Source organism: Odocoileus virginianus, chromosome 4 (assembly GCF_023699985.2).
Source record: "Odocoileus virginianus isolate 20LAN1187 ecotype Illinois chromosome 4, Ovbor_1.2, whole genome shotgun sequence".
Classification (NCBI taxonomy): domain Eukaryota; kingdom Metazoa; phylum Chordata; class Mammalia; order Artiodactyla; family Cervidae; genus Odocoileus; species Odocoileus virginianus.
In genome coordinates this window covers 30,495,218-30,517,853 of record NC_069677.1, presented here as the reverse complement: position 1 = coordinate 30,517,853, position 22,636 = coordinate 30,495,218, and the positions used below count along the sequence as shown (strand labels likewise).

General features: G+C 37.9%; 1 long non-coding RNA gene across 1 annotated transcript in view; it reads left to right on the top strand.

Moving 5' to 3' along the window:
* Nucleotides 1-20,084, top strand: part of LOC110136434 (uncharacterized) — a 129,945-nt gene extending 109,861 nt beyond the window's left edge. Inside the window, exon 3 of the long non-coding RNA XR_011487291.1 lies at nucleotides 19,983-20,084. This is a non-coding gene — a long non-coding RNA (uncharacterized lncRNA). The remainder of the gene's footprint in view (nucleotides 1-19,982) is intronic.
* Nucleotides 20,085-22,636: the final 2,552 nt, after the last annotated feature.

Genomic DNA, 22,636 nt, shown 5'->3' with positions numbered 1-22,636 from the left:
GTCTTTCATTTATTAAAATACAAAATAAATACCAGTTATTAATGTCCAAATACTTATTACCCTTGGCATCAAGCCTTCTTTCATGCTACTGAACAGTCATTTCTGTCCCTACGGACCATGATATAAGTCCTATGTGAAAACATTCAGCTGGCTTTCAAGTAACCACACTCATTTTACTCCAACTTCATTGGCTTTTCCTTTTCAGCCTTCTTAACTGACTCCTCTTTCTCTGTCCTCTAAACGTAAGAGTGAGTGAGCACTCAATTCTATATCTCCTCTTCTCTAGGGACAGCCACTCCTTGAAAAAGCTCCTCATTCTTCTATGTCATTTCATCTCTTAATGATGATGGCTCTCAAAGTTTTATCTCATTTGGAGCTATGAGCTCTATAGTAATATACATAACTTCTCATTCAACATCTTAGCTATCTGTAAGATTTCACAAATTGATTATGACCAAAAGAAAACTCTTGATATCTTCTCCAGAAGTTTTCTTTCTCTAGACTTCTCATTTTGATAAAATGCACAACCATTTAGGGATGCCCAGGTGGCACAGTGGTAAAATCTGCCTGCCAGTGCATAAGACACAGGGGATCCAGGTTTGAACCCTGAGTTGGGACCATCCCCTGGAGGAGGAAATGGCAACCTGCTCCTCTATCTTGCCTGGAGAATCCCATGGACAGAGGAGCTTGGCAGGGAGTACATGGGAGTCACAAGGAGTTGGACACGACTCAGTGTCTGAGCACAAGTACATACTACCATTTAACCAAGTGGTCAAGCCAAGTTATATAGACATTCTTGATTTCTCTGTTTCCTTTGGTTTCCATATACAGTACAAACCTTGTCATCTCTACTTCCTTATTTTATCTGGAAGTTTTCCCCTGTCTCCATTGATCTGACTTTAACCCAGGTTCCATTGCCTCTTCCCATAGATTACTGAAATAGCCCAGTGGCTGATTTCTAGGTCCCACTCTTTGCCCTCATCACTCTATACTTTGTATAACAGAGTGATTTAAAAAATTAATGTACATACGATGATGTAACTTTCCTGCTCAAAACTCTAAAATAGCTTCCCATTAGCAACCAAGGAAAATATAACCTCCTGACTATAGCCTACAAAGACTTGCATGATCCCCTCCCCTCATCTCCTCCTGCTTTCCCCTCACCCACTCTGTACTACCTGCTTCTCTTCAAACACACCAAAGCTGCCCCTGTCTTACGCACATACACTCACTACTCTTTCTCCTCTGATCTCCATATGGTTCCTCCTTCATGTCATCCAGGACCGTATTGAAATACCATCTCTGAGAAGTTGTTCCTGCTCCCTCCCCCTGTGAAACTGTCTCTCCAGGTGATCGCAAACTCCACAAGCTGCTCTAATTTTCTTCATGCCATTACTATGGCCTGGAAATATTATTTATTTTAGTAAGTTATCCATTGCCTGCCTTCTTCACTAGAATGGGAGCTTAATGAAGGCAGTGACTCTGTGACTCCCACACCAGGAATGGTGCCTGACATAATATTCACTTAATAGCATCTGTTTAATAAATGAGTAACTGTTCAGGAGTCTGGGTAAATAAAATCATTTAACACATCATACGACTTGTTTTGTTGCCCTTGAGGAATCACTATTTTTTGTTTGTTTATTAGTTTTTATATCAGTGGTTTATTAACTTTAAAAAAGGGCATACCTATGCTCTTGCAGAGAGAAAAATATCTGGGTAGGTGTGATTTTAAAAAGATTATTGCTGAACAATTGGATTTATATCATCACTTATTTACTGGAAGGTTTTTAATTTTTTTTTTTTTTTGGCCCAAATCTTCAAAGGATTATGGGAATAAGCCTTAAAATTCAATGTTTATAATGATCAGCTAGGGGAGCCAGCTGGTAAATCTGGTATTTGGTTCTAAATCCTGACTTAAAAAAACAAAAACAAACCCTTGGTGACCTTGATGCAGCTGCTCCTTGAACTACTTTGAGAAATACTGAGCTTTGAGGTTTGTCATTTATTTCACAAGTTTGAGAAAACTAGATACATACCTATCTGACTTACCTTTAACAGAGAACCAGATTTTGACACTTAGGTGCCTGCTACTGGGTTCCCAGAGACCACAGCTAAAAGTCATGTGGGGTATCTTGTCAACCAAGAGGAAGCCCCAGAGATGAGTAAATTAAAACTGAAAGCTTCTTGACACTCTGTTGTCAAGATCAAGTGAAAAGCGTAGGCAGGAAAGCAGAGCTGTAGCCAAGGAAGCCAGAAGACCAGGAAGACAGAAGGGAGGTCACAAACAGTCGGAGTACCACTGTGCAACTGATCAGCGGCAGCGGAGGAAGCTTAGGATGGGAGCAGAGATATTCCTGAATTGAAAGGAGTTCAGAAACTGCCTGAGTCAGCTCCCTTAGGCTAATAGGTATAGTACACGGACAGGTTAAACCTGCCCAGGTGGCGACAATGGGATCCTTAGAATTTTGCACCTTCCTGTTAGTGCATAAGAAATATGCTGTAAGGATATGTAATAGAGACCCCTCTCATGGTCAACAAGCCCACCCCCCACTCTTGATTCCCAGGTAACACAGAATGAGAATTAGACCAAGAGTTTTGGCCAAGTAGACAGAGTCATGGATATTTGTAGTATGCACACATACTGTGATGTGATAGGCAAACTGGGAGTCAGGTGCAGATAGAGGCAGGGGATTTTTTTTTTTTCAACTTGGCATATATTCTGCAATTTCAGCTCTTGAGAACATGTCATCTCATTGTTATTAGTAATACTAACCCTCATTTTCCAATTCCGTACGTTTAGATGGAACAATTTAATTACTTCTAAGTTTTGCTTTCATATTATAGCAAGCCGTTTCCTGATTATCTGTTTGTGGTCCTTTGCAGTGTAATGGTAATTTTAATAAAAGCTCTTACTGACATTCTTTGAAAGCTTGCGGAGGAGAAAACTGAAGCTCGGGAACTTGAGTGATTTTTCCAGGGTTGTATAGCCATTAAATATCAGAACCAGGATTCAAAACTAGGTCTGTCTGATCAAAGTCTGTGCCTTGGGTGGGCTGCCTGGACAAAGCCTGGCTTCCCCCTCTCTGCTGACCATCCAGTGTACCCTTCACTACCAGCTGGGGGTGCCAGAAACCCATTCCCCACCTCCACTCCCCACCCCCAGAAGTTGCATCTAGTCACCAAAGTGCTGAATTCTAGGAGTAAGGAGAACTGAAACTGCCCCTTGTCCTGAAGGTGAATGAATATTCTGGTCTACCTGGTAATGTGAGCATCAGGCTGAGGCCTTGAATCTGTCCCGCGTGTTCGGCCAGTCTGTCTGCTTGGACAGTTGAATGCTTCTTTGTTCCTTATCATTCACACTCTGAAAACTGAGCCTAGCCCAGAGCTCTAGCTATTTCACTTTGGTTACCTAGCACTTTTGCCCGGTTCTTGATAGTAATTTTCCTTGGTAAGCGTCGCTGGTTCCAATATCATGCCAATGACTCCATAATGACTTTCCTTTTCTATACCTTGGACATCTACTGTTTGCCAATCATTAGCCCATCTAGAAACCTTGACACTATCTGTATCCTACTGTATCAAGATATGACATTATTTCACTGTGCACAGAATTCTCTGCATTTTCTGGAATACTGTGATTTGTGTTAGGGACACCCATGCCTTTAAGTCTGATTTGTGGACCAGAACTGGTCAAAGATGGGATCTTGGTTACTGTTTACAGCTAGTTTGCTTCAGAAAATAGGTCAGTCTCACTCCTTGCAGTGACTGAGGCCAACAAAGTGGAACATGAAATGATTTTACAGTCAAGGTGAAGGTGAGTTTGGGTTTCTGGATAAGATACACTTCAAATAGTGTTTATGCTATCTAGATGTCATCCTCAGGAAACTGAGCTTGGAAGAAATCTGCTTCCTTCCATTGCCTGGCTAAATAGATAGGACACAAAAGGAAATCCTGATATAGAACGATGTCTGTGTGTGTGTGTGTATGTGTGTGTGTGTGTGTGTGTGTGTGTGCGCGCGTGTGTACATTAGTCGCTCAGTTGTGGCCGACTCTGCGACCCCGCGGACTGTAGCCTGCCAGGCTTCTCTGTCCATGGAATTCTCCAGGCAAGAATACTGGAGTGGATTGTCATTCCTTTCTCCAGAGGAACTTCCCAATCCAGGGATCGAACCCTGGTCTTCTGCCTCATAGGAAGGTTCTTTACCGTTTGTACTACAGGGAAGTCAACACAGAGAAACACAGAATCCTGAACGGAAAGTAGAACAAGACTTTTCCGTTTTTTCATCCCCTCCCCCCTTCATCCTTTAGCAGAGTTTATTGCAGTGATCCGTTGAATTGTCAGCCTTCCGTGTATTAGGAAACTGGGAGGGCGTCAGGTCTCTTCTGCACTATTCTATCCCCCGCTGGATGTAAAACATATGCTCTGTCATTGTCAGTTACCGGAGACAACACATCAGTGAATGTTTAAAGGAACAAAATACCCGCAAATTAGCAAATAAACTGTACTGAAAGAAAGATAGGTCCTGACTCAGTTCTCAAATAGTGGATGTGGTGCCCTTAAATCTTATTAAAACCATCTACACAATCATTATGAGCCAAGATGATAATGATAAGCATTAGAACTTTGCTCTTCATACGCACACTGCACTTTTCAAATGACAACTGTAAAATTTCTCGCTAAGGTTCTTAAAGCCCAGAAATAGTTATATTTGAGGTCTATGCCAAAAGGATGGTTGCATTTAATACATGACTTGCTAAAAGCCATCTAAAGACTCCCTTTCTATTTTCCCCCCTCACTCTTCTCTATACCCTTGGAAGGGAAGACCAGGCACCATAGTGCAAAATTCTCCTATAGCATCAGTCCTGGAATTACCTGGCTCTGGTGCATTTGTACATAGCAGTTCTAATGTAACAGCCAGAATTTTCCCCCTCCTGTTTATTTCTCTGAAGCTGTAATAAGCAATCCTGTGTGACATTGCCTGTGGAGCGGTTGCCAGGCAGCAGAAAGAGATCTGCAGCAGGAGGCGGGAGAGCTGGGGGAGCAGGAGAAGAGAAGGCAAGAGAGGAGGAGGGGATATGGGCTGAGCTGGTGCGGGCTGGGCTCTGAATTTGCTGAGCCAGAGTTCCATCCCCTTGTCATCTTTCATGTTCCAGGCACATAATGAGCCAATAAGCTAAACCTTAGAGGGAAAATAAAGATGGAAAAGAAATAGTTGAATGTTGTCATTAAACAGGGTGTCAGAACTGTTTCTTATTTGATGAAGAAAAGGTTTCAGATGATTTTTGCTTATTTCTGCTGAACTTTGCTTCTTGGTAAATGCGGCTCTACAAATATGACAGGGCTGGCTTCTCAGTGGTCCTGCTTTGCTCTAAATCAACAAACAATTAGCATGTAATGTCTTCGGACACTGTGTATGGGGAACATACACATTATAACTTGGAAGGTTTCAACGTCTCTCGTGGTGGGGAAAAGTAAAACACAGAGAAAGGTGCTCAGCCTTTTATGGAATATGAAGTTTGGGGAAGCTTCTTCGTGCCTAAGAGCCAGGAGGTCATTCAAGGTGTCTCCAGAGGCTGGCCGTCTCCCTGTGAGCCTTTCTGTAGTTTGTGAAACGGGGAGCTGCATCTTTTGGCTTCATCAGAATCTTGCTCTAATGAGACTGAAACGATTGGACTGGGATCCGAGCAGAGGGGTGGGGGCAGATGGCACACACAGGTCCCCTCATGCTGGCCTGGATGTCCCCCAGCACAATGTGTCTTGCCTTTTGCCAGCCTTCCAAGCTGTCTGAGATGAGTTGGACACTCTCCAGTGGTAACAGACAATGATTTTTATTTAGATGTTTGATTATTCTTGTTAATCAAATAGAACCAGAACAGAAGGTTTGTTCAAAACAAACAATGTATTTACAGATAGCTTTGTTTGGTGGATGTAGATTTTAAGCCTCTGATTTTAAGCTAGTCATCCTTCTCAGAAGATGCACACCCACCATCTGGAAGGAAAAAAAAAAAATGGGACAAAGCCTCTTAAAATGGCAAGATGATCAGAATGAATTTGGATTCACGTAATGATGACCAAGTTTCTTTTTTGCTTTATCAATGGGACCTGGGGGTGGGAGTGGAAAGTAAACTGAGGATGAGCAGCTCTGAAGATTGTGAGGAAAAACAGCTGGGGGTGCCTCCCTGGTCCCACACTGCCCACTCAGGCTTATTTTTCCTGTTCAGTGGCCTGGCCTTTTCATCCCAACTAAGGTCATCACCAGCTCAATGGACATGAGTTTGAGCAAACTCTGGGAGATGGTGAAGGACAGGGAATTCTGGCATGCTGCAGTCCATGGGGTCACAAAATTTAGGGCACAGCTCAGCGACTGAACAACAACAAGGTCATGAATAAATCAATCAAGGGTAATCAGTGATTTTTCTGCACATTCTAGTAGGATGATAATGTATCAGAAGAAAAATACTCTTTAGCCACAAGCCACACAAAGCGATAAGAAGGAAATTCAGTGTGGAACAAATCAGAGAGATGAAACGACTGAAAATAAACAAACCAAATCCGCCAGAGAACCAGAGCTGGATGTGGGGACAAGCTCTCTCTGCTGTATCCCAGAAGGCCAACACTTTTTCCTAAGGAACTACAAAATATTTACAGATGTCTGACAGTTCTCTCGGCAGCACAGTTGGAGCATGGCCACTCGAGCTCGCTGGAATGTCCTGTGATTGAGGTTTTGTCTATACTACTCAGCAGGAGAGACTAATCAGGGAAGCTGCTGGTTCGCCCGACCACTTGGGTTAACGACAGTCTCCACAGAGCCTCCTTGGAAACTGAAGATGAAACATCACACTATTTCATGTGAAATTGCATTTTTAATCAGAGTAAAAGGAGAAAATACTCTCTAGTCAGCCTTGTAGTTGTGCCACATTGGAAATTTCTATCAAACTATAATCATTCTTCACTTTTTCCTCTTTATATTAATAGATTGTATCTCCTAAAGTCTGGTTTTTATTATATCAAAGTTATACATGTATTACAGAATGTTAAGGGGACTTCTGGTCTTGTTTGATATTCCAAAGTTAACAGAAGTAGATGAGATAACCCCCATATTTTAATGAGAGAAGGTAGACCACATATGTAGGACTTGCTAGAGGTGGTCAAAACCCAATACTGTGACTTTTGCAGCATCATCTACCTCCTTCCCAGATACAGGAGATTTTTCACATAACTAGAGATCTTTTTTATAATAGAGTTGACTGTAACGTGAATGTCTAGCGTTGCTCTTTCATTTCCTCATTCTTCTCCATCTCAAACCGTGCAGGAGGGTTCCATGAGACTTATGCCACAATGGGAATGGAGCATTATAATGGAATCCTTGATGGAAACTGACTGGTATCTCTGGGAGTTTGGGAAGTCATGTGTTTGGAGAGCAGCAGCTTTTGGCATTGTATTTTTCCAAAGCAAAACAAAGGCCTCATCATGAACCATGAAGGAAGAAGTATAGGAGGGTGGAAAAGACAAATTACTAGCCCTAAGACAAGGGTTCTAGTCCAATTAAAATTTCAAGTGAAATACATTTGATGGATTTAACTCTATTGGAATAGATTAAATAGATTCTATTTTCTACATGCCAATAATGCTTAAGAAAGAAAGAAAGTGAAGGTGCTTAGTCATATCCAACTCTTTGCGACCCCATGGACTGTAGCCTACCAGGCTCCTCCATTCATGGGATTTTCCAGGCAAGGGTACTGGAGTGGGTTGCCATTTCCTTCTCTAGGGGATCTTCCCGACCCAAGGATTGAACCCAGGTCTCCTGCATTGCGGGCAGACACTTTTAATGCTTGAGCCACTAGGGAAGTCCCACCAATAATTCTAAGGGAAGAACTAAGGAATAGAAGAGGAGATCAAATGCACAGACTCCTTATAAACACACCTGTGCACAGTACATATAATGTACACATAATAGTCAGCGGATCGTTCCTCATGTGGTTCAGATTGTCAAAAGGGGGTTAACACAATTTACAAGGGGTTGTGTTTTTTTATTTGCAGTGCAAATAGGAAAGTACTTTTCATCCAGAACCTTTCCAGTGCAGAAGCAACACATAATTTTCAGAGTAGGAAGGATAAAGAAAATGGAATCTGCATCTTCCTTTAAAGAATACAGCCCTAGCTGCCAAGAATAACAGAACAAACAGATTCCTGTGAGAGGATAAGCAGCTCTTCGATCCAGGGAGCTTTGTCATTTTTCAACTCTAGCACATTTTTCATAGTTTGCCACAGTGATCTTCAAGTGGATAAATGGGTATGGTCAGAAGCAAGTTAATTTCAATCTAGTCCCTTTTTAAAGGATAACAGATATCCTCAAAGAGAAGTGGCAAAAGGCAATGGTAGATGACGGTAATAAAAGCAACCTGAAAATGAATGGATTCAGAAACCTATTAAAGTAAAGCACGGCTTTAAAAGATTTTTTAAATTATTCACATGTCACACTCCTGGAAAAACAATGGTTTCTCTCAGCTATTCCTTCTTAAATGTTTTGTTTTTGTTTCCAGAAATAACAGGTTTAATTAAATGTGCAAGATACACTCAAGTGATCCAGACTAATGCACGCAGGGATTTCAAAGTCTCTTAGAAGATTTTAGGAAGGATTTTGATTTGCCAGGCTCAGATACTAATGGAGAAAGCTGGTCTTCAGGGAAAGAGCATGAGCGCTGTGTATGGCTCTGTTACTACTGTCAAAGTCAGTTATTACATTATTGGGAAAGAATGGTTTCAAAAGTAGCTAACATTAAGTAAACTGGAAAGGAAATTAACTTTATTAAACTCTTTATATGTGCCAGGGTACTCTCACATGCATTATTTCAATTAAATTTTAAAATCACCCAAAGGAAATGTATATTATTGCCCCATTTTTAAGATTCATAAGCCAAGAATCTGTGAAAGCAAAAAATAGTAGGGTGTCCAAACCCAGAGCATCTGATTGCAGTTCCAATGCCCCTTCCATTACATTGACTTGTCCTCCGTGCTAATGAAGATGCATGATCAGGAAATGCTGCCCCTGATCAGGAGGTCAAGGTGGTGATGCACTAAAAACATGCCACTCTTTTAATCCAGAACAATACTATCCTTGAACAGCCCTGTTAGAACACATTTATCTGTTAAGGATTATAAACCAACATCAAGCATTCAACAGGATTCAACAGCAGCAGTCACAAAATGTAGACGAGTATGATTTACTGAACTTGAATACACATGCTAGTTTCAGGAACACATAATGTGACCTTAAGAATTAATTTTGCATGAGAGGGGAAAAAAGAGAAAAGTTGAGTGAGAGAGAGTTGCAAATCAATCAAGTCCAATGGTGCTACCTCAAAATGGTGCTGTGTATCTGTGATTAGACATTTGAAAGCAGGCTAAATAAAAGTCTTAAGCTTTAAAAGGGATAAATGCATTGTACATTTCACAACTAGTACTGTCTTCCTATGAGCCACAAAGATAATGAAAGCAGGTTAGTACATATTGTAGGTAGGTTGGGCCAGCCTCTGTTTTATTGATTATACAGAATAGCACCCTGGCAAGTCACTTGGATGTTTAATACTGGACTTTGAGTCTGGAGACTTGGGCTTCAGTCCTTTGTCACCATTAATGTAAGATTTTTTTTCAAGTGAATTAGTCATTCTTGGCTTTAGTTTCTTAGATGCTATATGAAAATGTGCTTTAACATATATTAGCATTTATGAGAGTTTAGTAAGTGCATTCACAGTATATGTTGTTAAATGAATTTGTAAAATAAAGAGTTGGTTTGTTTTTTTCTAAGGAACCATAATGATCTAGCTTTTTATTAACTGCAATTTATTGAACATGTCCAACAACTAGGTTCTTCCAGAAGACTTTATGCCAAAGTAAATAAAAGGGTAAGTGAGTTCTACTCAGAGTTCTCTGCCAAGGACACATAGCATGTCAGACTTTTCCAATGAACAAACGTGACCTGAAATAGGATATAAAATGTGAAGAGAAAGGAGTATAGATTTACAAATAAGCTAAAGCATCTACATACTTCTTCCAGTTAATAACATGTCATGGTATTAAAAGGCTGCTGGGTCAGGAGTGAGCAGGTAAATGTGATTTATTACTGGTTCTAGCATTAAATAGCTCCAAGCCTTTGGTTGTCATTTATTTTCTCTGGTTCTTGGTTTCCTCAGCTATAAAATGAACTGTAGCATTGTACTGAAGAGGTAAAATGAGAGGTGGGCCAAAACATCATACAGTCAAGAAGAAGCAGACATTTAAGGAAAATACACATTCTGAGGGATAAAGCACCATATTCAGCCAAACAGAAAGATTGACACCCATGTAATTACATTGAAGTAGCAAGTAGAAGGAAAATTTCCAATAATTTTATGTTTGTCTATAAAGTAAGAATTAAATATTGTGGAAAAAAAATCAGAGATCTTTAAAATTACTCCAAGTAGTCTTCTTAGCCTAAGTTTACTTATACAAAAAAACAGGGATTCAGAATAACTACATTGCAAGGAACTTGGTGAAAAGAAAACAAGACAAGATGGCAAATATGAATTTAAATATTATTCAACTGCTATGAAAAGGTGAAGGTGTGAATACACAGATATTGAAAGATGAGTTTTAATATGCTATTACATTAAAAACATAGACTAATACATAGTCAGATAGGCTTATATATATTTTTATATATATGGAAATGTATTAACACAATTCTAGAAACTGGTTCTCACTGGGAAAGCTATTAGGATTGGATATTTGGGTGAGGGAAGTGATGCGAAAAGGATTTGTATATTTATTGTATATGCCTTGCATTGTGTACCCAGTGAGAACATACGCATGCATTACTTTGTGCCATTATTATTATTATTATTATTTTGGACACACAAAAAAAGAAAAAAACAGCACAGGCTATAGGTCAGGTATCACTGGGATTTATCCTAACTCTGTTCCTTATTAGTGCTGCATATTTGAATAAGTTAATTAGTTTATCTCACTAAAGTTTTCTTATCTACAGAACAGAGATGAAAATAACCACTTTACAGAGTTGCTGTAAGGATTAAAGATAATGTATGTAAAGCACCTGAAACATATTTGAAATTTAATAAATTGTAATCATTATATGAAGATAGGTGAGATAATCTTGGTTTTATTTTATGGATCAATGAAGTGAATTCTTATTCGAATACTTCATTGCCTGATACAAACTCCTCTCCTCCTTCCCATCTCCCCAATTAAAAAAGAAATCAGAGAACTGGAAAGAAGAGGGATAGAAGAGGCAATAACCGAGATGTTCCATTCTTCCTGCGGCTGGGAAGCCTTCTCTGAAAGCTCTGCGGGCTACATATCATAGAGGAAATGCAAAAGTTTAAGGGTCTTTATTCTTAAGAAACCTACAGGCAGCAAGTGAAAGAAGCACCGTAAACATGTGCAGACTGACTCTAGGAAGCTTCCTAAAGGTAAATTTTAGCATCTTTTTACACAATTCTACATCTCCCCCTCATGACATTTTCCTCTTCTTTTTCCCACTCCCCTTGGGAGATGAACTCAAAAGTAGAAAGGCTGTGGTTTGAGGCAGCTAGTCATCCAACCCACAAGTCTCAGCTACACAATCAAGGTCAAATCATGTAAAATCCCTTTCAATCCTTGAAACGGTCCTGGCACGAAAAGCAAATAAAACACAACTGACATCAAAGTGAAGACTTGGGAGATACCCCAACTCCTGAAATTTTTTGTAATGATGGTTCAGAAGAAAGATTGGTATTTTAGCGGAAGGAAGAAAAATGGTTGCAATGTCAAGGCCTGTAGTCAATGGAACAAATAGGTATTTTTGTTGTGAGTTTTTAAAAACGTACAGATGAAAATGGGCTTCCCTGGTAGCTCAGCTGGTAAAGAATCTGCCTGCAATGTGGGAGACCTGGGTCCAATCCCTGGGTTGGGAAGATCTCCTGGAGAAGGGAAAGGCTACCCACTTCAGTAGTCCTGAAGAATTCCATAGACTGAATAGTCCATGGGGTCACAAAGAGTCAAACAGATGAAAATGGCTCAGAGCTCCTTTACTTAAGAAAGGAGATGACCCTGTTATATATATATAATGGTGAATGCTCTCTGAAACTCTATACCTCTCTTTTTAGGATTAGGGTCATAGACATACTTTGTCAAATTTCTCATTTGATTCCTATTTACTGAGGAGTCACCCCTAGCATCCCTAGTATATAAAGAAAAATATGTTTCTCCTTGCAAGGAGGAGGGCTATGCAAGCAGAATATGGCCTGACTTTCAGCCTCACTTTCCCCTTTGGTCTGACTTTTTTGTGCAGTGAACAACCAGTGCAACTGGGTACATCTACCCTATTCTCGTATATCCAAAGTACCGATCAACCTAGAACACATGCTGTGTTTTCCCATCTTCATATCTTTGTTCCTGTCATTTCCTTCCTCTGAGCTCAAAACTGGCCTTTGTTCTCAAGAGTACTAATAGAACTATGGTAAATGTTTCAAAAGCAGTTCTCCAAAAAATAAAATCCTATGAGTTAGGTATTATTGTCACTTCTTCCAGGTGAAGAGCAAACAAACAAACAAAAACAAAATTTGAGAATCACTAAATTATTTACCCAAGGTCACACAGATAGTAACAGGCCAAGATTGGAACCCAGGTTTCTATGGCTCAGAAACCCAATTTTTAACACTACTTTTTAGTCCCTTTCTAATGACAAGATGTGATTAACATTCAAGTATTTTAATGAAAATTTCAGCTGCACATTTGATTTGAGTAAAAGGAAGACTATTAAGAAATCATGTGAATTGCTCAAATAAAAGAAATTATTGGAAGTAATCATAGCACATAGACATTTTATAGATATTAAAGGAAATTCCTACAGCCTATCTCAGTGATGGAAAGTGCTTACAATTTCAACCCATCTCTAATTCAGAATTCAAATAATTCTTTCTGCCATCATCTGAGACACCCTGTTGAATCGACCTCCAATCTCTGAGTTAAGTACTTTTCTGGTAAAGATCACGGTCTTCATGTTGGTTGACATAGAAATAAACCCTCCATATGAACTATTTCTTAACTCTAAGCCCAAGAAGGACAAGAGACTGTAAAATGAGCTACTTGAGTTGGAGAAAAATACACTCTACACTTTACTCTTCATGAAAACTCACTCTGACACTAAATTATTAAATAAACTGCTGGGAAATGAAGAAGCTCAGAAAAAGGAAAAAAGAAAAAACCTAATTTCCAACTCAAGATCAAAGAAGCTCAGTCAGCCAGAAAACAGTCAGATTGTTAGGACAGTGCTTGAAAGCAATTCTCCATCTCGTCTGCTTTAGAAAGATTAGCAAATTAATACCATGGAAATATGAAGGAACAGAAGGTATAAAGCTATCCACAACAAACATAAAAAAGACATTTTTAAACACAAAATCAAAAGCTGAAAGAATCAAGGTAAGTGTAAGCAAAACTCTACCCTGAAATACTTTTCTCACATGCAATGGAAAATTTTAGAAAATAGAGGTTATCTTATCTTGTGGCAATAAAGAAAGTGAGGTGAGTTTTGTAACAATTGCTAGTACTATTTGCCAGACATTTCTGGTTCTCCACCTTCTTACATGCTCCTTAGGACTAAGTTTCCTCTCTTGATACTTGAATGGAGGCATGTAACTAGATTGGGCCCATGAATTCTGCTCAGAAGATGGTGGCTTGATCATTTAAGTGACATTGACAGACCTTGCAAAGCTTTTGTTTTCCTTTAGTACAGAACTGACAATGTTTTCAGATTCATCACTATCCCTGTGTAGCTACGATGAACAAGACCCCACTAATAACCTAAGACAGTCATGCACAGTGGGCCAGAAATAAATTTTGTTATTTTCAGGAATTGGAATTTTGGTATTTGCTGCTGCAGTATAAACTATTCTATCCTAACTAATAAGACAAATATTAAATGAGATCGAATAACAATGAAAACAGAAACTGAACAACTGATATCATTGTTAAAGTTAGCGTTTACTAGAAATATGACACAAAACAATAAAAACTACCCAGCATACTAAAATGCAAGACAAAAAGGTAAATATGGAAGGTGGAACCTGGAAACATAATTTGTGAAAAATAAGAATTACTGGTAAAGACAAAAACACGGGAAATAATCGAATAAAGTAATCTTTCCAGGTAGAAGAAATGACTTTTTTGGGAAAAAAAAAGCTCTTCATATATCAGGAGAAATTATTAAACATAAAAAACAACAAAGTGACTTATGAAAATCCATTTACTGATCAGAAAAAAAGGTAAAACTCTGAGACTGGGCAAAAGTTTACCAATAAAACACAAGTAAATTTTAAACATCTAAAGCAATCTATGTTTTAAATAAAGAGGAATGATTAAATAATGCTGTTTCTACCTTATGCTGTATTATATATCTGTTAAAATTACTGTTTTGAAGATTAAATAAAAACAGGGTAAAACTGTATTATCTAATGTAAAATTTTAAAAGTGGAATCCATAGACTTATGTTTCTCTATAAACAAAAGTTTGTGTAAGTTTTGCATTTTAAATAGGCAGGAAAGTGAAATTTAAAAAAAACACATCATGTTCGGGCTTTGGAACTAGAGATTATTATCACAATATTTATTGTAACAATAAACTATAGTAAGCCTTTAAGTTAATGTACCAAGACTCAAGAACATAAAGAAAGGCCACTTTATTTCTTGAAGACTTGATTTAAATGAGACAGGTACTATGCCTTACTAAGCAATATGATAAAGCCTAAAGTTTATTTTTTGGGGTTCCAAAATCACTGCAGATGGTGACTGCAGCCATGAAATTAAAAGACACTTGCTCTTTGGAAAAAAAGTTATGACCAACCTAGACAGCATATTAAAAATCAGAGACATTACTTTGCCAACAAAGGTCATCTAGTCAAAGCTTTTGTTTTTCCAGTAGTCATGTATGGATGTGAGAGTTGGACTATAAAGAAAGCTGAGCACTGAAGAATTGATGATTTTGAACTGTGGTGTTGGAGAAGATTCATGAGAGTCCCTTAGACAGCAAGGAGATCCAACCAGTCCATCCTAAAGGAGATCAGTCCTGGGTGCTCATTGGAAGGACTGATGTTGAGGCTGAAACTCCAATCCTTTGGCCACCTGATACAAAAAGCAGACTCGTTTGAAAAGACCCAATGCTGGGAAAGATTGAGCGGGAGGAGAAGGGGACAACAGAGGATGAGATGTTTGGATGGCATCACTGACTCAAATGACATGAGTTTGAGTCAACTCCTGGTGACGGACAAGAAAGCCTGGTGTGCTGCAGTCCATGGGGTCGCAAAGAGTCAGACAGGACTGAGTGACTGAACTGAACTGAAAGTTTCATAAGGAATTATTTCTAGCTTTTCTTCCTGTAATAGACATATTCTATAACAATTTTTATTTATTGTGAATAAGAGAAATATGAATGTGTAAGAACTTAGTACAGTAAAATTAATCAATTTTAAGGAAAAATACTTAATTCTTACAAAAACTAACCATTTTGCAGTTTCTGCTTTCATTATATTTTTTCATTACAGGATGGTCTAATTCCTTTTAAGATGGTTTTTAATTTGGAGTGGTGGTAGTGACACATTCCAACGATGTATTTGAGCTATGTCGAGAATGTTTCCGTTTGAAGACTAAAACTTGTTTTTGATGCAAGCTGAAACCCCAGACAGCCTCAGAAGCTAGAGGAAAGACAGTAGTTGTTGGATTTTTAGATCCTGAGGTTATATACAATTTCTATATTTGCTTTAGGCTTTTAAGTAGAGTCACATCCTTAGGCACTTAAAATATATGCTACTGTCACTGTTACTGATAATATCTGTAATGAGTCCTGAGCACACAAATCCAGTGCTAGCCGGCTACAAAGATAAATATGCTTTGGTCTAGTGGTCATAATAGATTGCAAAGGCTGCTGCGTATACCTCAAAATAAATCACTGACTTCAAAATCAAGGCTAAATGGCTTCTCTGCTCAGGACATAATGTGATGCACATTCAACATAATTTTCTTTTATTGAAAAAATTTATATTATGAATAAATATATTACATGATGGAAGGAAATGCACTAAAATTTAAATGTGGATATTACTGGGAAGTGACTTTTACTTTCTTCATTTGTTTTACCGATTTTCTGTAACAGCTATAAAAGTATGAGTTACTTTTGTGATAAAAATTAAAACATAAAGATGAAAAGAAGGTTATCAGTGTTTTCTTTTAAAGAATTTATTTTATGTAGTTTTTACTGAAATAGATATTGTGTGTGTGTGTGTATGTATATAGTATAAGTTTCATTCCAGATTTTGGGACAAGACCTTCTAAATAAATCACTTTTAGACATAAAATACTTTGTTAATATTATCACTCCATCTTGCACACCCACTCCCCCTCCGCATCTTAGTTTAGCTGCAGAGTGTTTGGTATTTCATTATATTGCAAGAGGGCTGGTGAGCAAAACTACATAGGTAGACTCCTTCACTAAGTTTTGTGTAGTAAGGTTTCTTTCCTTCACATATGCTGCATAGATAGGCTCTTGTTAGATTTCTACCCCCGGCAATCATCTTCAAGGACTTAATATTGACTAGGCACTCTTCCCCTTGTGAATATGGAAGGTTTATTTCAGATCACATCTTGTCATTTTCAGTGATTTTAATGAATTATGAAAGTCTAATCTTGTAAGACTCCTCCACCCACATTTTCCCCCAGCTCCCTACACTTTGCATTTCCCATTGCCTCTAGGCCTGAAGTTTCATTCATTTAAAAACTATTCTTGGAAAGATCTCCCCTCCTCCAGCTGTTAATCTGTCATTAATGGACCATAAGTCATTCAGATATACTGCACTATTATGCAACCTCAACAGAGTGGAAAAAATCATTTGCTTTCCTGTCAATGTAAAAACTTTTATCTTCTTTGACAGTTTTATTCAGAAAACCTCAGATTTATTTTAATTTGATTCTAATGATGGTTTTCAGAAAATGATTTTGAGTAAGTAAAAGTTTAGAGCAATGACAGCTGTCATGATTTCTGTGGTAGTTTCTTTCAAGGAGTATTTATTGAAAAGTTGCATTTCAGATACAGGGCATCATTTCTGGTACAGTGGATGGAAGTTAATTATTCAGAGCTGGTAATGTGGCAGTATTTACTCAGTGGGGAATTTAAATGAGGAAGGCCCATATTGTTTCACCTCCTCTCTTTCCTAGCTAGAACTTCCTTGAGCAAAGCAGATGTACAGACATCCCCATAACTTTGAACTTAGAACAATTGTTGATTGTCCTTATAAGGTGAAATGACCTTCACATTCTCTATTCATAAAAATAATGAGCTGAAATTCATACAGGATGCAGTGGACTAATGAAATGGCTTTTTGGTCCATTTTTACTCTGAACTGCTGTGTTAAAACCAAGGGTGAAGGTATATATAACAATCTGAGATTGCTTTATTTGCGAACTACATTAATGAAATTAGGCATAATTATGGCCCTCCCTAAATTGTCAAACTCATTTTCATTTAATGGAGAAATATTAACCACATTTGACCTAACAAATCTGTAATGAATTTATGCTTGCTTAGTAGTGGTTAAAATACAAAGACCAAAATCTACATTCTGAAAAAAATTTTATTAAGAAATATTTGCATCAACTTTTCACAAAGCAACATGAGGAGCCAGTCTACATTAGCCCAAATAATGAACTATCTAATGGGAGTTTATTTAGTTACTGATAATTATGCTTCTTGAGAAAGAGGGTAGTGATAGCTGAGGAAGCAAAGGTATGACATCTGCACGTTTCCAGTCTTAAGAGAGCTATGTATGAGCAAGCTGAGAAATCCATCATCCTACAACAGCTAAATTAATAGCATGTTAAATGATTTTAAGACTGCTTTGTGGTTTCAAAGGAACAGCTAACTAAGATGAGCTCAGGAATGAACATTTAATGTAAAAAACAAGGTGGACTTTTTCTTTCAAAGCTTATATTGTTTCAGACTTGCAATGATATAAAACAGATAATAAGTAAAATGCCAGAGAGGAATAGTTCTTTTGTTTGTTTTGCTTGTTTACCTGGATGGAGGCAGATGAATGATGGCTGCCGTGGGACTGCTGAAGGGAAGCGTTGCAGAGAAATGTCTTTCAACATTACAGAGATTTGTTTCAAATTGTTAACTTGCAGCAATGTGTCATCTCTGGGGAAGTCGACATGTACCAATATAAGATGATGCTAAATATGAAGTTCTATATTTTGCAATTTTGTTATTAGGAATTAAGCAACAATGGAGAAAGTTCTTTCCTTTTCTTCCTTTTGTTTATTTATTTTTCCAGATTGCATCTTAATGCTAAATTCCTCAGCCTTTACTGAGGAAAAAATACATTAGTGAGAGGATTGTGTTCCCTTTTCCACCTAATTATTTTAAACTGAAAAGTTCAAATCCAACAAGGGAGCTTTTCTAAATCTGAAAATGTTTCCCATCTGAAGATCTAAAGGCCCTAATAGTTTATAAGCTCTGCCTGCATAATTTAGACAGGATGGTAAACACAGCTTTGAGAAATTTTAAGCCATGCTTTCTAGACAGCATTAGCTTTTATCCTCACTAGATGAGATCTTATAATATCAGACTGAATTGTTCCATTGTATTGAAACAAAAAACATACAGATTTAGCAAATGTTAAAAAGCACATTAACTTCACCATAGTTAAGAAAAGACTTAACGCATACACTATTTAACTAAAAATTATACACTGGACAACTGTCTCATTCCTGTAGATAAATGTTTTGTTAATTAACACAAGTGGAAGTTTCCTTAGCAAAAATCTAATAAGTGGCAGGGTATGCCATCAGAGTAACCTAGGAAAGGGGTACTCTGATGTCAACTATAATTTGTTTGCTCTTTTGTTTAACTACGTCCATTTAATATCTTTTTGTCTGGTTAGCTTGAGTGAGGTCAGTTTATCATTACACCAAATGTCCTTCCCTCCCCTGAGGGAGAGATGGGTTCTGCAGGATCAAATCTCTGGACCTCATTAGTGAGCATCAGATGGAGTGAGAAGGAATAGGGCGAATCATTCCTTCTCATGCACAGGCATGGTGATGTTACCCAGCTGTGTGGTCCCTCTAGACATTACAACAGACACATCAGTTCCCAGCTGAGCATTTCCAGGGTCAGAGCCAGCAGACATCCTTCAGGACCAATTCCATATTTACATGCACAGCAATCGTTAGCAATCATATTGTTTTGATTCATTCTGGGGATACTTTTTAAATGTTACTTAGAGGTCCTGAGAACCTGTTTAAATACTTACAGATTTTTCAGTTCCATTGTCCTTTGTGATTTTTCAGAGTTTGTTTTCAATTAGTTTGGAGAGTGAAAATCTGGTTTGGAATTTATGCAATCTTGGCGACTACTCAGGTGTTCACTGCCAATGCATATATATATATATATATATATATATATATATATATATATTTTTAAGCCACAAAGCAAAAGGGCTTGTTGGAAGAAGCGCCTTTAAATAAATAATTATTTTCAACGTGTAAATAGAGTTGCTTGGAAAAATCTCTTTGACGTAATGCAGTGTTCTTTCTAGTCTTGAAAATTCTCTGCTTTACCCTAGAGGACATTGTCTTTCTTTTTCACAGTTAGACTAACATGAAGAAGCAAAATAAAAGTTATTATAATTTATTAACAGGTACTGTATTTGCAGTACTTAATTTGATTTGAATAATAAATATATGACACTACTTTTTATCTTTGTTTTACTGATCAAGAAACTGAGTCACAAAGAAAGATTTGATGGCAGTCTGCCTGACTCCAAATCCTGGGCTTCCACTCCACCATGTTTGAATCTAAGACAATATCCTGCTAAATGATGGAACCCATCCATCTCTTTCTCCCCTAGCTCTCTGCATGCCTTGGTGATAAGTGGAGAACTTTTGCTTTCTTGCAGTTTGCTCTTTAAATGGCTGACATAATCACGTAGTGAGTTAAGACATGACTCTTGAAGTTTGACTGAACCTGGGTTTCCAGCTCTTCTTCTTACTGGCTGTGACCTTTGGTAAGTTACTTAATTTTTCTTAGCTTCAGTTTCTTGGTTTATTAAAAAAGGGGATTATAATTCTTGTCTCATAGGATTTTTTTAAAGAATAGTAAGACAATACATGCAAGATATTTAGCACAGTGATAAGCCCTGAATAAATGGTAGCCTTTATGTAATACAATATAATTTTTAGACATTGGTGTTTCTTACGACTCCAGTCTCACCCTTTTTCTACTGTCACTGCATCTGCTAATTTGTCTCCTATATCCAATCTGGAACTTGCATTCAAAGCCTTTATCTTTCAAGGCCAAGAGCTCAACATGGCTAGAATGCCCAAGGGACCAAGTTCTGGAAGTTGCCTAAGACTCCTCACTATCTTCAACCCCCACCCATGATCAAGTCATCCTACTGATTCTTATTTCCAATGCCCATTTATTTTATCACCACTGCTACAACCTTGGATCCCTTGCCAAACTTCTCTATTCTGCCTCATTGTTTCCTCTCAGCTAGAATTCCTGCCTCAAATCTCACCTGGCTTCATTCCTTTGTCCATTCAGCTATGAGAGAGATAGTAATTACACATATCTTACACCTATCTATGTAATTCTATTACCCCTTTTTATAATAGCTCCCCATTCTCCTGTCAGTTGCACACATTTTAGGGAACATGAAAGTGTTCGCTGGACACTAAGAAGAAAATATTGTTTTTTTTAATGTTTTTTATTTTATTCTGTCTAACAACTATTTTGTATATGTTTGGGCTTCCCTTGTGGCTCAGCTGGTAAAGAATCCACCTGCAATGTGTGTAGACCTGGTTTCGATCCCTGGGTTGGGAAGATCCCCTGGAGAAGGGAAAGGCTACCCACTCAAAGCATATATTTTATAATGTATGTAGTATAGTCATAAACTTGTATATATGAGTAATAGTTAATTTTATATGTCTCCTTGCCTAGGCCACCGCACTTAGATATTTGATCAAATATGTCTGGCTGTTACTGTGAATATTTTTTTTAGATAAAATTAACTTGTGTGTAAAAGTAGATTTACGGTAAAGCAGATTACCCTCCATAATGTGGGTGGTCCTCATCCAATCCTGTGAAAGCTTTAAGAGAAAACCTGAACTCCCCCAAGGGAGGGAGAATTGTGCCAGCAGGGTACTAAATCAAATCTTCACTAATACTTAGCCTGCCAGTCTGCCCTGCAGATTTTGGACTTGACAGCCCCCACAATCAATTCCTTAAAATAAATCTCTCTTTCTCTCCTGTATACCTACCCTTTTGGTTCTAGAGAATCCTGACTACTACAATATTTTTAAAATACATACGGTGTTCTCAAAAGTTTTTCAAAACCACTGTTATGAAGATTTTTAACCTGTGTTTTTGTTTTTTTTTTTCTAGGTGTTTTAGAGTTTCAAGTCTTCCATTTAAGTCATTAATCGCAGGCTGACCCTTATATTCAAAAGTGCTTGTGGTTATCCAAATATAAGTGATTCTTTAAAAAAAAAAGTTTTGTATTGGGGTATAGCTGATTAACAATGTTGTGATATTTCAAGTGAACAGTGAAGGGACTCAGCCATACATATACAAGAATCCATTCTCCCCCAAACTTCCCCCCCCCCCCATCCAGGCTGCCACATAACATTAAGCAGAGTTCCGTGTGCTGTACAGTACATCTTATTGGTTATCCAGTTTAAATATAGCAGTCTGTACATGTCCATCCCAAACTCCCTAACTATCCCTTCCCTCCAACCTTCGTCTGACAACCATAAGCTCATTCTCTAAGTCTCTAAGTTTCTTTCTGTTTTGTAAGTAAGTTCTTAACTTATATAAACAATTTTTGAATGCTTTCGCAGTTGCTGTAGCTTTTCTCTGCCTATAATTCTACTCCCAAACTTTTCTTGGTGCATTTGTGTAAAGAACTCATCACCTAACTTGGACTCAGTTCTAGTATCCCCTTTTCTGGGAAACATCTAAATCTCCCAGACACACTAAGTTTCCCTAATTCTGTTTTTCTTGTGCCTCATTTGTTTCAATTGTCCTGTTAGTTTACGGGTAGCTCTTGTAATGCCTACTTCATTAGATTGTGAGGTTTTTAAGAAGAGATTGTTTTCCTATCCTTTTTATATTTTCAATATCTAAATATAGTAGATAAATATATAGTGAATTGACTCTCATGGGTGCATAACTGTGTAATGTTCACAGTAATACTTGATTTTGCACAGAAAAAAGACACAGTCTAAAGCTGAAAAAGAGCTATATATTTTGCAAATCTAAATCCCTCAGCCTACATATGAGGATCACGAAGACACAGAAGGGTAACTTGGCCTTAATCACAAATCCAGGGAGGGATGAGCCAGATAAATGCAGTTTGGTTTTTTTACGGTCCAGAGCTCTTTCCACTACTCCTATTCTAAGGTTGAGTGGCTGTATTTCCAGGTGAGTATACACTTGTGAAATTTTGTTCTCTGAGAATCTGCATGTTCCTAAAATATATACACAGGAGTGTGGAGTATGTAATTACACACCCATCAATACCCATGAGAAAATAGTGAAAACCTAAGTGCC